The 16,634-nt window shown below is 36.5% G+C and overlaps 1 protein-coding gene across 28 annotated transcripts in view; it reads left to right on the top strand.

Annotated features, from left to right (window-relative positions):
- SCAPER (S-phase cyclin A associated protein in the ER) overlaps positions 1-16,634 on the top strand; it is a 555,380-nt gene that overhangs the window by 405,103 nt on the left and 133,643 nt on the right.

The following is a 16,634-nucleotide window of genomic DNA, read 5'->3' as shown; positions in this document are numbered from 1 at the left end:
CAGTCAGAGGCTAATTTGAGGAAATAAAGAAAGTCTAATTAGGTTGGTGTTTAAAATATGTATGATTTCCTTTCTAAAGTTAGAATGTCTCTGTGGAATAATTAAATTGCCTATTCTACTAGGACCAAATTCACCAATTAAGTAAAAACCCTTGAAATAACACATCTAGTTGAAGATTATGTACTCCTTATTCTGAAGCAACATTATAATTAGGAAAATAGTTTAATTTTAACATTAATTTTGTTGTTTATTAAAATGTTCTATTTTATGATATGAAGTGCAGGGAAATAATCATTTGTGATTGTTATATTGACTTGATGCAAACTCAAGTTTAGGATGCATATAATTTATATCCCCACAGTGAAGATTCATTGTCAAAAAGTATTATTAGCACCCCTTGAAGACCCCTCTCTGGAGCTGGTTTGCTATTACAGCATGGTGGTTCTCCCTACTATCCCCACCTACTCTAAGTGTTCTGGCCTCAGAAAGAATGAGCCGCAAGACAGGGAAGGCAGTGTAGGTAGTGTAGGTTTACACTAGTCATCACAGTGCTAGTAGGAGAAATTTTCCCCCTTCATCCACAACTCATACTCTAATCCAAATATCCATCCCATTGTCTTCTGCAAAAAAAAAAAAAAAACCACTCTCAGATTGTGTTAGAAGTCTTACTTCTCTGTGGTCATGAAAATGTCAAAACTGAATAATCTCTTTAAAGAGATTTTAAATCTTTCTCTACATTTTAAAATTTTCTGTCCGCAGGTTTTTTGCTGAGAGGACATTTTCTTATTATCAGTCCCCAAGTTTCTTGCTGAGAGGACATTTTCTTATTAACCAAGACTTATTCATCTAATTGCACTAATTTAATAACTTCTAGTTTTATCACTGAAACAATAACATTAAAAATATTTCCATATATGCAAGTCCACATGTAGGACTTCTTACAAATACATTTTTCATGTCAAATACTATTTTTCTCTATTTCTGTTTAATATATTTTATTCTGATCAGTACTTTACATTTACAATATGTTTGGTACAACAGACCCAATGAACATAACTAAAATGAGACTCCATTGAAAAAATTTTCACCCTTGCCACAATAAATAAATTTATAAACATAATTAAATAGCAATTTTTTTCTGTTTATAAGCACTCCATTTTGTTTTATAATTTAAAATTCATTGTTTTAATAATATGTATTTACTTGTAATTCTACTTTCTGTGGAGATGAACTAGGACATATGCCTGATACTGTCATTTGTGCTTGTAAATGAGATCTGGTTTTGCTCGTTTTAAAATTTTAAAGATCATAAGCCTTCCACATGTTTTCTTTTTTTTTTAATTATTATTATTATACTTTAAGTTTTAGGGTACATGTGCACAATGTGCAGGTTAGTTACATATGTATACATGTGCCATGCTGGTGTGCTGCACCCATTAACTCGCCATTTAGCATTAGGTATATCTCCTAATGCTATCCCTCCCCCCTCCCCCCACCCCACAACAGTCCCCAGAGTGTGATGTTCCCCTTCCTGTGTCCATGTGTTCTCATTGTTCAATTCCCATCTATGAATGAGAACATGCGGTGTTTGGCTTTTTGTCCTCGTGATAGTTTACTGAGAATGATGATTTCCAATTTCATCCATGTCCCTACAAAGGACATAAACTCATCATTTTTTATGGCTGCATAGTATTCCATGGTGTATATGTGCCACATTTTCTTAATCCACTCTATCATTGTTGGACATTTGGGTTGGTTCCAAGTCTTTGCTATTGTGAATAGTGCCGCAATAAACATACGTGTGCATCTGTCTTTATAGCAGCATGATTTATAGTCCTTTGGATATATACCCAGTAATGGGATGGCTGGGTCAAATGGTATTTCTAGTTCTAGATCCCTGAGGAATCGCCACACTGACTTCCACAATGGTTGAACTAGTTTACAGTCCCACCAACGGTGTAAAAGTGTTCCTATTTCTCCACATCCTCTCCAGCACCTGTTGTTTCCTGACTTTTTAATGATCGCCATTCTAACTGGTGTGAGATGGTATCTCATTGTGGTTTTGATTTGCGTTTCTCTGATGGCCAGTGATGATGAGCATTTTTTCATGTGTTTTTTGGCTGCATAAATGTCTTCTTTTGAGAAGTGTCTGTTCATATCCTTCGCCCACTTTTTGATGGGGTTGTTTGTTTTTTTCTTGTAAATTTGTTTGAGTTCATTGTAGATTCTGGATATTAGCCCTTTGTCAGATGAGTAGGTTGCGAAAATTTTCTCCCATTTTGTAGGTTGCCTGTTCACTCTGATGGTAGTTTCTTTTGCTGTGCAGAAGCTCTTGAGTTTAATTAGATCCCATTTGTCAATTTTGGCTTTTGTTGCCATTGCTTTTGGTGTTTTAGACATGAAGTCCTTGTCCATGCCTATGTCCTGAATGGTAATGCCTAGGTTTTCTTCTAGGGTTTTTATGGTTTTAGGTCTAACGTTTAAGTCTTTAATCCATCTTGAATTAATTTTTGTATAAGGTGTAAGGAAGGGATCCAGTTTCAGCTTTCTCCATATGGCTAGCCAGTTTTCCCAGCACCATTTATTAAACAGGGAATCCTTTCCCCATTGCTTGTTTTTCTCAGGTTTGTCAAAGATCAGATAGTTGTAGATATGCGGCGTTATCTCTGAGGGCTGTGTTCTGTTCCATTGATCTATATCTCTGTTTTGGTACCAGTACCATGCTGTTTTGGTTACTGTAGCCTTGTAGTATAGTTTGAAGTCAGGTAGCATGATGCCTCCAGCTTTGCTCTTTTGGCTTAGGATTGACTTGGCAATGCGGACTCTTTTTTGGTTCCATATGAACTTTAAAGTAGTTTTTTCCAATTCTGTGAAGAAAGTCATTGGTAGCTTGATGGGGATGGCATTGAATCTATAAATTACCTTGGGCAGTATGGCCATTTTCACGATATTGATTCTTCCTACGCATGAGCATGGAATGTTCTTCCATTTGTTTGTATCCTCTTTTATTTCATTGAGCAGTGGTTTATAGTTCTCCTTGAAGAGGTCCTTCACGTCCTTTGTACGTTGGATTCCTAAGTATTTTATTCTCTTTGAAGCAATTGTGAATGGGAGTTCACTCATGATTTGGCTCTCTATTTGTCTGTTATTGGTGTATAAGAATGCTTGTGATTTTTGTACATTGATTTTGTATCCTGAGACTTTGCTGAAGTTGCTTATCAGCTTAAGGAGATTTGGGGCTGAGACAATGGGGTTTTGAAATGAAGGAAAAAATGTTAAGGGCAGCCAGAGAGAAAGGTCGGGTTACCCACAAAGGGAAGCCCATCAGACTAACAGCAAGTCTCTTGGCAGAAACTCTACAAGCCAGAAGACAGTGGGGGCCAATATTCAACATTCTTAAAGAAAAGAATTTTCAACCCAGAATTTCATATCCAGTCAAACTAAGCTTCATAAGTGAAGGAGAAATAAAATACTTTACAGACAAGCAAACGCTGAGAGATTTTTGTCACCACCAGGCCTGCCCTAAAAGAGCTCCTGAAGGAAGCGCTAAACATGGAAAGGCACAACCGGTACCAGCCACTGCAAAGTCATGCCAAAATGTAAAGACCATCGAGACTAGGAAGAGACTGCATCAACTAACAAGCAAAATAACCAGCTAACATCATAATGACAGGATCAAATTCACACATAACAATATTAACTTTAAATGTAAATGGACTAAATGCTCCAATTAAAAGACACAGACTGGCAAATTGGATAAAGAGTCAAGACCCATCAGTGTGCTGTATTCAGGAAACCCATCTCATGTGCAGAGACACACATAGGCTCAAAATAAAAGAATGGAGGAAGATCTACCAAGCAAATGGAAAACAAAAAAAGGCAGGGGTTGCAATCCTAGTCTCTGATAAAACAGAATTTAAACCAACAAAGATCAAAAGAGACAAAGAAGGCCACTACATAATGGTAAAGGGATCAATTCAACAAGAAGAGCTAACTATTCTAAACATATATGCACCCAATACAGGAGCACCCAGATTCATAAAGCAAGTCCTGAGTGACCTACAAAGAGACTTAGACTCCCACACAATAATAATGGGAGACTTTAACACCCCACTGTCAACATTAGACAGATCAACGAGACAGAAAGTCAACAAGGATACCCAGGAATTGAACTCAGCTCTGCACCAAGCGGAACTAATAGACATCTACAGAACTCTTCACCCCAAATCAACAGAATATACATTTTTTTCAGCACCACACCACACCTGTTCCAAAATTGACCACATAGTTGGAAGTAAAGCTCTCCTCAGCAAATGTAAAAGAACAGAAATTACAACAAACTGTCTCTCAGACCACAGTGCAATCAAACTAGAACTCAGGATTAAGAAACTCACTCAAAACCCCTCAACTACATGGAAACTGAACAACCTGCTCCTGAATGACTACTGGGTACATAACGAAATGAAGGCAGAAATAAAGATGTTCTTTGAAACCAATGAGGACAAAGACACAACGTACCAGAATCTCTGGGACACATTCAAAGCAGTGTGTAGAGGGAAATTTATAGCACTAAATGCCCACAAGAAAAAGCAGGAAAGATCCAAAATTGACACCCTAACATCACAATTAAAAGAACTAGAAAAGCGAGAGCAAACACATTCAAAAGCTAGCAGAAGGCAAGAAATAACTAACATCAGAGCAGAACTGAGGGAAATAGAGACACAAAAAACCCTTCAAAAAATTAATGAATCCAGGAGCTGGTTTTTTGAAAGGATCAACAAAATTGATAGACCGCTAGCAAGACTAATAAAGAAAAAAAGAGAGAAGAATCAAATAGACGCAATAAAACATGATAAAGGGGATATCACCACCGATCCCACAGAAATACAAACTGCCTTCCACATGTTTTCTAAGCTGAGAAGTATGATTTCTTTACTTTGGGGAGAGGAAGAGAGTATTATATTCATTAGTTCCATCAATCAGGGTATATTTTTATGTTGCTGCTGTAGATACATCACAGAATAAAACAGTTAATAAATGTGCACAAGATTTGAACAGACACTTCACCAAGTAAGATACAAAGATGCCAAGTAAGCACATGAAGAGATTCTCAACATCAAGAAATACACACTAAAACTACAGTGAGATACTTCAACATGTCAATTAGAATTGCTTAAAAAACAAAACAAGCCAGGCACGGTGGCTAACGCCTGTAATCCCAGCACTTTAGGAGGCCGAGACAGGCAGATAACTTGAGGCCAAGAGTTCAAGACCAGCCTGGCCAACATAGTGAAACCCCGTCTCTACTAAAAATACAAAAATTAGCCAGGCATGGTGGCAAATGCCTGTAATCCCACCTACTCGGGTGGCTGAGGCACGAGAATCGCTTGAACCCAGGAGGCGGGGATTGCAGTGAGCTTAGGTCACACCACTGCACTCCAGCCTGGGCAACAGAACGAGATTGTCTCAAAAACAAAAAACAAAAAAATAAAACCAGTAATACCAAGTACTGGAGAGCATACACAGAGAAGTTGGAGCTACGTATACTACTTGTGGGAATGCAAAATGATACAGCCACTTTGGAAACAGTATGTAACTATCTCAAAAAGATAAACATATACTTAGTGTATGATCCAGCAATCCCACGCCTGGGTAGTTACCTCAAAGGAATAAAAATACATGTTCTCACATATATTTTTTGTGTATGTATTTATATAATTTATAAATATAAATGAATGTTTATGGATATTTTATGCATAATCACCCAAAACTGGTGAATGAATACACAAACTGTGGTACATCTGTGCAGTGACATACTATTCAGCAATAAATGTAACAGCAATCTTGAGAATGAAAAACAAAGCTGGAGTCATAACAGTTCCTGATTTCAAAATATGCAAAGATACAGTAATTGAAACAGTATCGTACTGGCATAAAGATAGGCATATAGAGCAATGGAGCAGAACAGAAAGTCCAAAAATCTGTGTATATACAGTCAACTGATCTTTTTTTTTTTATTTTAAGCTAGAAATTATTCTTTCTTGATAAAATCACCAGAAATTTTCAGCACAAGATTTAACATCTTAATGACCACCAAGGCCTGAGCTCTAGGGCTCTCTCTGCCTCTTCTAGTCCTTAATTGGGTTTAAAGGGAGAGACATCATTAACAGATACCAAGTCAGATGGAGTCAACTGATCTTTGATAAGATTGTCAGGAATACACAACACAGAAAGGAGAATCTTCAACAAATGGTGTTGAGAAAACTGGATATTCACAGGCAAAAGAATGAAACTGGTCCCTTATCTTATACCGTAACACAAGAATCAACTGAACATGGATTGAAGACTCAAACATAAGACCTGAAATTCTAAAATTAATGAAAGAAGACTTAGGGGAAAACTCTTATAATATTGATCTTGACAGTGAATTCATGGATATTACACCAAACACAGACCACAAAAGCAAAAACAAACAAATGGGACCACATTAAACTAAAAAGCTTTGGCACATCAAAGGAAACAAGAGAATGAAAATGCAATCTACAGAATGGGAAAATATTTGCAAACCATATCAGAGAAGGGGTTAAGTTCAAAATATGTAAGAAATTCTTACAACTCAACCAAAATATTAACAACTTAATTAAAAAATGGACAAAGGACTTAAATAGATCTACTACATCTTTACATGTCCAAAGAAGACATATAAATGGCCAAAAGATATATGAAAATATGCTAAATGTCCATAACTGTCAGAGGAATGCAATTCAAAACCACAACGAAATAGCACCTCAAACTGATTAGGATGGTCGTTAACAAAACACAACAAGTGTTGACAAGAATGTGGAGAAATTAGAACCCTTGTACACTCTTCGTTGGAATCCAAAATGGTGCAGCCACTATGGAAAACAGTATAGAGATTCCTCAAAAAACTAAAAGTAGAACTACTGTATGACCCGGCATTCTCACTTCTGGGTATTTATCCAAAAGAATTAAAATCACAATCTCAAAGAGATATTACCACTTCTGTATTTATTACAGCACTATTGACCATTGTCAGGAGGGGGAAACAACTTGAATGTCCATTGACATTGAGATGAGTAGACAAAGAAAATGTATGCACATACAATGGAATATTACTTAGCCTTAAAGGAGAAGGAAATCCTGCAATATGTGACATAATCATTGAACCATGAAGACATTATGTTGAGTGAAAAAAGCCAGTCACACAAGGACAAATACTCCATGATTTTGTTTATATGAGGTATCTAAAATATTTAAATTCACAGAAGCAGAGAGCAGAACTATGGTTGCTAGGAGCAGGGGAGAGGGGAAAATAGGGAGTTGCTAATCAACAGGCATAAAGTTTCAGTAATGAAAGATGAATAAATGCTAGAGATGTATTTTACAACACTATGCCTAAAGTTAACAATATTGTATTATACACTTAAAATATGCTGTGGGTAGATCTCATATTAAGTGTTTTTACCACAATAAAATAAATATAAAATTTTAAAAAGAGGGACAGACTACTGATGTATGCAACAACATAGATGAATCTCAAATGTATTGTGCTAAGTGAAAAAAGCCAGACTTAACGGCTACATGTGGCACAATTCCATGTATATGACATTCTAAAAAAGGCAAAACTACAGGAGTAGAAAACAAGAGTTGAGAGAGGAGTTGACTAGAAAGAAGACAGCAAGGGGAATTTAGGGAGGTGATAGATCTACTATATCTTTATTGTGGTAGTTTCACAACTGAATGCATTTGTTCAAACTCTTTAAGAAAAGGGTTAATGTTAGTTGTGTATAAATTGAACTTAAATTTTTAAAATTACATAGCAAAAGAGCAAAAATAGTATTAGGTTGGTGCAAAAGTAATTGCGTTTTTTTCTGTTACTTTTAATGGCAAAACCACAATTACTTTTGCACCAACCTCATGCATGATTTATAAGGGAAAGAAAATTAATGTAATATCAGATTTTTTAATAGCAATGCTTTATTTTATAAGAAAATTGAGTTAACATTTTTAATACTCTCAAAAAGAATATATGTGCCAAGAACTTCATATCCAACAAAACCGATCCTTTCTTATAAAAGGCAAGATGGCTGGGTGCAGTGGCTCATGCCTGTAATCCTAGCACTTTGGGAGGCCGAGACAGGTGGATCACCTGAGGTCAGGAGTTCGAGACCAGCCTGGCCAATATGGCAAAACCCCATCTCTACTAAAAATTCAAAAATCAGCTGGGTGTGGTCATGCGCGCTTGTAGTCTCAGCTACTTGGGCTGAGGCAGGAGAATCGCTTGAAGCCGGGGGGCAGAGGTTGCAGTGAACCAAGATCCCACCACTTCACTCCAGCCTGGGCAAAAGAGCGAGACTGTCTCAAAAAAAAAAAAAAAAAAAAAAAAAAAAGGGGGCAAAATGTACTGTTATCAGGATGCAACATGCAAGAATTGAGGGAATATTGGTCCCACAAGCCCTTCCTAAGAAACTTACTAGAGAACAAACTTCAGACAAGCAAATGACTACAGACACATTGACATAAGTACTTGTAGTGAGCATAAAATATGTAGTTATTTATAGTTCTAAAACTAAAGAAGATTGAAGGAGAGAGTATAGTATGAAATGGCATGTTCTGACCATGTTACTAGTATAATGACAAAAAAATTAGTGGAAACTGAGTATGACATATGCCAAAACATTTCCAGCTGTTTTCAGTAATCATTATTGGTAGCAGTACTATTAATATTGTCATTATGAAACTGTTATGTATTGTAATATAACATAAAGCAAATTATAGATATTCTGTGTAATTGTAGGTATTCAAATTTTATCATCCTCTGTGCCCTTGAGCACCAGGATTCTCCATGTGAAAGAAAAGAGAGAGAGCTGTTATATGAAAGATGTTAAAGAAAAAAATCCCTTAGTCTAGAATTTGAATTTGAAATATTATTACAAATTCAGAAGGTATTTTATCTTGGGCTGTATTTTATCTTGAGCTGTTACATAAAACATATTAAAGAAAAAATCCCTTAGTCTAGAATTTGAGTTTGAAATATTATTACAAATTCAGAAGGTATTTTATCTTGGGGGTGGGAAAGTGGGAATGGGGAGAGGTTCCTAGATCTATTCATTCTAAAGGTCTAGAAACAGTGACCACCCTAGTAGTATTGAGAACCATAGGGCCAGGTTATAGGTTTGAAGTATCATTTCCCATCAAATTAAATCAGTGGCTGATTCCAAGTATGCAGCAGGAAATGACTCTCAAACCTCTTGTTATCCCAACTAGAGCAAAGTTCTCAAAGACTAGTAGAGTTAAGTCAAAGGATCAAGATACCAAGGGCCTAAGACGGAAAAACTGATCTCTGATATGAATAAGAATTGCAGGAGATTAAAACCTATCAAATACATCTAAATCCTAGAGTTTTTTTTAATTAACAGACTTTATTAGAGTAGTTTTAGATTTACAGAAAAATTGGGCAGAAATTGAGTTCCCAGCTATTTCCTCTTCCCATCCTGTCCTCGGTTTTACCTATTCTTGAAATCTTGCATTGGTGTGGTATATTTTTACAGTTGATGAACCAATATTGATATGTTGTTACTAACTGAAGTCTATAGTTTACATTAGGGTTCACTCTTTGCGTTTTCTAGTTCTGTGGGGTTGACAAATGCATAATGTTGTGTATCTACCATTTTAGTATCATGCAGAACAGTTTTACTACTGCAAAACTTCATTGTGCTCCATATATTCATTTTTCCCCACCCACCCAACCCCTGGAAGCCACTGATTGTTTTTTAAACTTTTAAGTTCAGGGGTACATGGATTTGTTACATATGTAAACTTGTGTCATGGGGGTTTGTAGTAGAAATTATTTCATTACCCAGGTATTAAGCCTAGTAGTACCCATTAGTTTTTTTTCCTGATCCTCTCCTTCCTCCCAACCTCCACACTCCAATAGGCCCCAGTGTATGTTGTTCCCCTCTATGTGTCCATGTGTTCTCATTATTCAGCTGCCACTTACAAGTGAGAATATGTGATATTTGATTTTCTGTTCCTGTGTTAGTTTGCTAAGGTAATGGCCTCCAGCTCCCTCCGTATCCCCACAAAGGACATGATCTCGTTCTTTTTTATGGCTGCATGGTGTTCTATGGTGTATATGTACCAAATTTTCTTAATTCAGTCAATTGTTGGCATTTAGGTTGATTCCATGTCTTTGTTATTGTGAGTAGTGCTGCAGTGAACATTTGCATGCATGTGTCTTTCTAATAGACCAATTTATATTCCTTTGAGTGTATATCCAATAGTGAGACTGCTGGGTTGAATGTTATGTCTATCTTTGGGTCTTTGAGGAATCGCCACACTATCTTTCACAATGGCTGAACTAATTTACACTCCCACCAACAGTATATAGGCACTCCATTTTCTCCACAGCCTTGCCAGCCTCTGTTATTTCTTGACTTTTTAATCATAGCCATTCTGACTGGTGTAAGATGGTATCTCATTGTGATTTGATCAGTGATGAGGAGCTTTCTTTCATATGATTGTTCGTTGCATGTATGTCGTCTTTAGAAAAGTGTCTATTATGTCCTTTGCCTACTTTTTAATGGGGTTGTTTGTTTTTTTATTATAAATTTGTTTAAGTTCCTTATAGATGGATGTTAGACCTTTTCGGATACATAGTTTGCAAAAATTTTCTCCCATTCTGTAGGTTATCTGCTTACTCTGTTGAGTTTCTTTTGCTGTGCAGAAGCTCTTTAGTTTAATTAGATCCCATTTGTCAATTTTTGCTTTTGTTGCCATTGCTTTTGGCATCTTTGTCATGAAATCTTTGCCCATGCCTATGTCCTGAATGGTATTGCCTAGGTTGTCTTCCAGGGTTTTTTATAGTTTTCGGTTTTTGGGTGTTTGTTTGTTTGTTTGTTTGTTTTTTGAGACAGAGTCTCGCTCTGTCGCCCAGGCTGGAGTGCAGTGGCGTGATCTCGGCTCACTGCAAGCTCCGCCTCCCGGGTTCATGCCATTCTCCTGCCTCAACCTCTCAAGTAGCTGGAACTACAGGCGCTCACCACCATGCCCAGCTAATTTTTTGTATTTTTGGTAGAGATGGGGTTTCACCATGTTAGCCAGGATGGTCTTGCTCTCCTGACCTCATGATCTGACCACCTTGGCCTCGGCCTCCCAAAGTGCTGGGATTACAGGCATGAGCCACTGCGCCCGGTCAATAGTTTTCAGTTTTACATTTAAGTCTTTAATCCATCTTGAGTTAATTTTTGTATGTGGTGTAAGGAAGGGGCCCAGTTTCAGTCTTCTGCATATGGCTAGCCAGTTATCCCAGCACCGTTTATTGAATAAGGAGTCTTTTCCCCATTGCTTGTTTTTATCAGGTGTGTCGAAGATTAGATGGTTGTAGGTATGCAGTCTTATTTCTGGGCTTTCTATTCTGTACCATTGTTCTATGTGTCTGTTTTTGTACCAGCACCATGCTGTTTTGGTTACTGTAGCCCTGTAGTATAGTTTGAAGTTGAGTAGAGTGATGCTTTTTCCCTTTGCTTAGGATTGCCTGGGCTACTCAGACTCTTTTTTTGGTTCCATATGAATTTGAAAATTGTTTTTTATAGTTCTGTGAAGAATGTCGATGGTAATTTAATGGGAATAGCACTAAATCTATAAATTGCTTTGGGCAATATGGCCATTTTAACGATATTGAGTCTTTCTGTCCATGAGCATGGAATATTTTTCCATTTGTTTGTGTCATCTTTGGTTTCTTTAAGCAGTGTTTTGTAGTTCTCCTTGTAGAGATCTTTTACCTCCCTAGTTAGCTGTATTCTTAGGTATTTTATTCTTTTTGTGGCAGTTGTGAATGGGAATGTGTTCCTGATTTGGCTCTCAGCTTGACTGTTGTTGGTGATATTTGCACACTGATTTTTGTATCCTGAGACTTCACTGAAGTTATCAGCTCAAGAAGTTTTTGGGCTAAGACTGTGGGGTTTTCTAGATGTAGGATCATGTCATCTGCAAACAGAAATAGTTGTACTTCCACTCTTCATATTTGAATGCCCTTTACTTCTCTCTCTTGCCTGATTGCCCTGGCCAGGACTTCCAATTCTGTGTTGAATAGGAGTGCTGAGAGAGGGCATCCTTGTCTTGTGCCAGCTTTCAAGGGGAATGCTCCCAGCTTTTGCCCATTCAGTATGATGGCTGTGGGTTTGTCATAGATGGCTCTTGTTATTTTGGGGTATGTTTCTTCAATACCTAGTTTATTGAGAGTTTTTAACATGAATGGATGTTGAAATTTATCAAAAGCCTTTTCTGCATCTATTGAGGTAATCATAGTTTTTGTCTTTAGTTCTGTTTATGTGATGAATTACATTTATTGATATGCTTGCATTGAGCCAACCTTGCATTCTGGGCATGAGGCCTACTTGATTGTGGTAGATAAGCCTTTTGATGTGCTGCTGGATTTGGTTTGCCAGTATTTTGTTGAGGACTTTTGCATCAATGTTTATCAAGGACAATGGCCTGAAGTTTTCTTTCTTTCTTGTATCTCTGGAAGATTTTGGTATCAGGATGATGCTCGCCTCATAGAATGAGTTAAGGAGGAGTCTCTCCTCCTCAATTTTTTGGAATAGTTTCAATAGGAATAGTACCAGCTCTTCTTTGTACATCTGGTAGAATTCAGCTGTGCATCCATCTGGTCCTGGGATTTTTTCAGTTGGTAGACTATTTATTACTGCCTCAGTTTCAGAGCCTGTTATTGGTCTGTTCAGGGATTCCATTTTTTTTCCTGGTTCAGTTTTGAGAGGGTGTATGTATCCAGGAATTTTTTCATTTCTTCTAGATTTTCTATGTAATCTACATCTATTTATGTAAATAGATGTGTTTGTAATATTCTCTACTGGTTGTATTTCTATGGGGTCAGCCACTGATCTTTTTACTGTTTGTATAGTGTTACCATTTCCAGAATATCACACAGTTGAAGTTATATAACATGTACCCTTTTTAGACTGACTTCATTCACTTAGCAATATGCATTTAAGGTTCCCTCATGTCTCTCTGTGGCTTGATAGCTCAGTTCTTTTTATTGCTGAATAATAATCCATTGTATGAATGTGTATCGATTGTTTATCTGTTTACCTACTGAAGGACAGCTTAGTTGCTTCTAAGTTTTGGCAATCATTAATAAAACTTCTGTGAATACTCATGCAGTTTTTTGTGTAGATATGTTTTTAAGTCATTTGAGTAAATGTGTAGGAATGTGATTCTGGATCATATGATGACTATGTTTAGCTTTATAAAAAACTACCAAACTATCTTCCAATGTGACTTTATCATTTTGCATTCCCACCAGTAACGAATGTGAGCTCCTGTTTCTCCACATACTCAACCGCATTTCTGATGTCAGGTACTTTGGATTTTAGCCATCCTAATAGGTGTATAATGGCATCTTGTTTTAATTTGTAATCCTTCTATGACATGTAACATTGAATATCTTTTTCTATGATTATTTACAATCTGTATACTGTGTCTTTGATGATGTATCTATTAGATCTTTTGCCCACTTTTTAACTAGATTTTTTGTCTTCGTATTAAGTTGTAAGAGTTCTTTGAATATTCTGGATACAAGTCCTTTATCAGATATGTGTTTTCCATGTATTTTTCTCCTAGTTTGTGGCTTATCTTTTCGTTCTCTTAACAGTGCTTTTCACAGAGCAGTGTTTTTAGCTTTAATGAATTCCGACATATCAATTTGTTCTTTCATGGAGTGTGTTTTTGATATTGTATATGAAAACTCATTACCAAACTCAGGATCATTTTGAGTTTCTCCTTTGTATTCTCTAGAAGTTTTATGGTTTTATGATTTACATTTGGGTATACAATCCATCTTGAATTAACTTGTGAAAAATATAAAATCATCTAGATTGATGTTTTTTTTTTTTTGCATGTGAATGTCCAGTTGTTCTAGCACCGTTTGTTGAAATGATTGTTCTTTGTTTGGTTGCCTTTGCTCCTTTATCAAAGGTCAGTTGACTGTATTTGTGTGCTTCTAATTCTGGTCTCCCTTATTCTGTTCCATTGATCTGTTTGTCTATTTTTTTCACCAATACCACATTCTCTTGATTAGTGTAACTTTATCATAAGACTAGTAGCCACATAGAGTCAGTCTTCCAACTTTATCCTTCTTATTTAATATTATGTTGGCTATTCTGGATCTTTTGCCTCTCCATATAAACTTTAAAATCAGTTTATCAGTATCAGTGGAGTAACTAGCTTGGATTTTGATTGAGACTGCATTGATCAAGTCCGGAAGAACTGACATCTTAACATTATTGAGTCTTCCCATGAATATGTAATATCTTTCCATTTATTTAGATCTTTAATTTCATCCATCAGAGTTTTATAGTTTTCCCTCATCTAGAATAGTGAGGGTATATACATATTTGTTAGATTTATACTTGAATATTTCTCTTTTTTTGGTGCTAACTTAAATGATACCATGTTTTTAATTTCAAATTCCAATTTGTCATTGCTAATATATAGGATGGCAGTTGACTTTTATCAAGGTGTGACCTACAACTTTGCTTTAATTGCTTATTCATTCCAGGAGGCTTTTTGTCACATCTGTGAAACTTTCTACATAGACCATCATATCATCTTCAAACAAGTAAAGTTTTACTTCCTCCTTCCCAGTCTGTGTATCTTATATTTCCTTTTCTTATCTTACTGTATATAGGAGTGGTGAGAGAGGACATACTTAACCTTGTCCCCAATCTTGGGGGGGAAAGATCTGGTTTTTCATCATTAAATATGATGTTAGCTATAGTTTCTTATAGATGCTCTTTAATAATTCATGAGTTTTTAGTGATATTTAAAATAAAACTAAGAAACTAACTTGTCACTTTCTAAGCATGACAGGGAACCCATTATGTTGATAACTGAAAAAATAAAAGGAAAATCTCAAACATTTGTGTGGAGCTGTACCACTAGGCAATCAAATATATGAAGGGAATGTCTCCTTATAAATTATTTCATCTAACAAATTGAAACAAAATAATAGAATTTGAATATCACAGTTTTGTACCCCTTGAAGAGTGAACCTTTGATGAATTCATGGCTCTAGGTATTGATCATCAGTGACTGCTAACCTGAAAAAAAAAGAGTGACATTCAGATATTATGCACCTGCTGATTAAAGAACTCCACCACCTATAGTCTTGCCAAAAGAGGTCAAACGTGAGTCTGATCAAGCCTCCAGATCCAACTTCCAATTTTCAGGAAATGCTGAAGAAAAAGGAACATTTGAACTTCATCATGTATATGCAGGCAGCAAAATTATAAAGAAAATAGAGGAAGGGAGGGGAACTTCACAGATTAAAAGAGATGTAAAAGACATATCTGGACATATTTTTAAAAGACTTTGTTAAAAGTAGGTAAGACTAACCATGGATGCACAGTGCTGGAGATACACACTTAGGCGATAAAAGCATAATAAAATGCAAGGAAGTGATCACTGTAAATGTCAGAATTGCAGCTACTTTGCAGGGAAGGAGAGGTTATAATTGGGATGAGGAAAAGTATGTCTGGGGCTTCTTAGTAACAAAATTCTGGACCTGAGTGGTGATTTCAAGGATGTTTTCCTTATAACAACTAACTAAGCTATATTTTTGTGTAATTTTCTGTATCTGTGTTTTATTTCATTAAAAATGATTTTAATAAAAAAATTATATATGCATATATGCAGCATATATGAGGTCAGGACAGGTATCTAATTTTTTTCATTGTTGCCTGTTACACTCAGCATAGCGCCTAGACATAAATAGATGCCCAATAAACAGTAGTTAAATGAACAGTCATATAATCCCATCGTAATTCAGCTTTTACACAGAATCAGCAGATTATGTCTCCTCTCAAAACTGCTTACAGTGAAAGCTTAATAAAATAACTTTTATAAGTTTTAATCTTGCCTCCCAGCATATTTATAAAGCAATTTAGCTACAATCTAATTTTCAAGTTCTAAAATAATTTTCCTTCTTTATAAATACACTTCAAAACTTTTAGATACTTCACAGTTCTCTCTGTTGGGTCCATATTTTATTCCTGATACCTACAAAAAATAAAATATTTATTTGATGCTGAGAATAAACCAGATTGGCTGAGAATAAATGTTCATGATCAAATGAGCATTAAAAAGTAGAATAGTGGGCCGGGCGCGGTGGCTCATGCCTGTAATCCCAGCACTTTGGGAGGCCGAGGCGGGCGGATCATGAGGTCAGGAGATCGAGACCATCCTGGCTAACACGGTGAAACTCTGTCTCTATCAAAAATACAAAAAAATTAGTCAGGCGTAGTGGCAGGCACCTGTCGTCCCAGCTACTAGGGAGGCTGAGGCAGGAGAATGGCATGAACTCGGGAGGCAGAGCTTGCAGGGAGCCGAGATCACACCACTGCATTCCAGCCTGGGTGACAGAGCGAGACTCTGTCTCAAAAAAAAAAAAAAGTAGAATAGTGGAGAATGGGGCTAATCAGTGTATTAAGATATTCCACAGTTACACATTCTTGTATGTTTTAAACAAGGAAGACAGTTGTTCCTTCATTAGACATCTGTGTGCTCAGCCAGACTTTGTGCTGCACAGTATGAGG

This window comes from Pongo abelii, chromosome 16, assembly GCF_028885655.2.
Source record: "Pongo abelii isolate AG06213 chromosome 16, NHGRI_mPonAbe1-v2.0_pri, whole genome shotgun sequence".
NCBI classification, from domain to species: domain Eukaryota; kingdom Metazoa; phylum Chordata; class Mammalia; order Primates; family Hominidae; genus Pongo; species Pongo abelii.
This window is presented reverse-complemented; position numbering and strand designations above follow the sequence as displayed.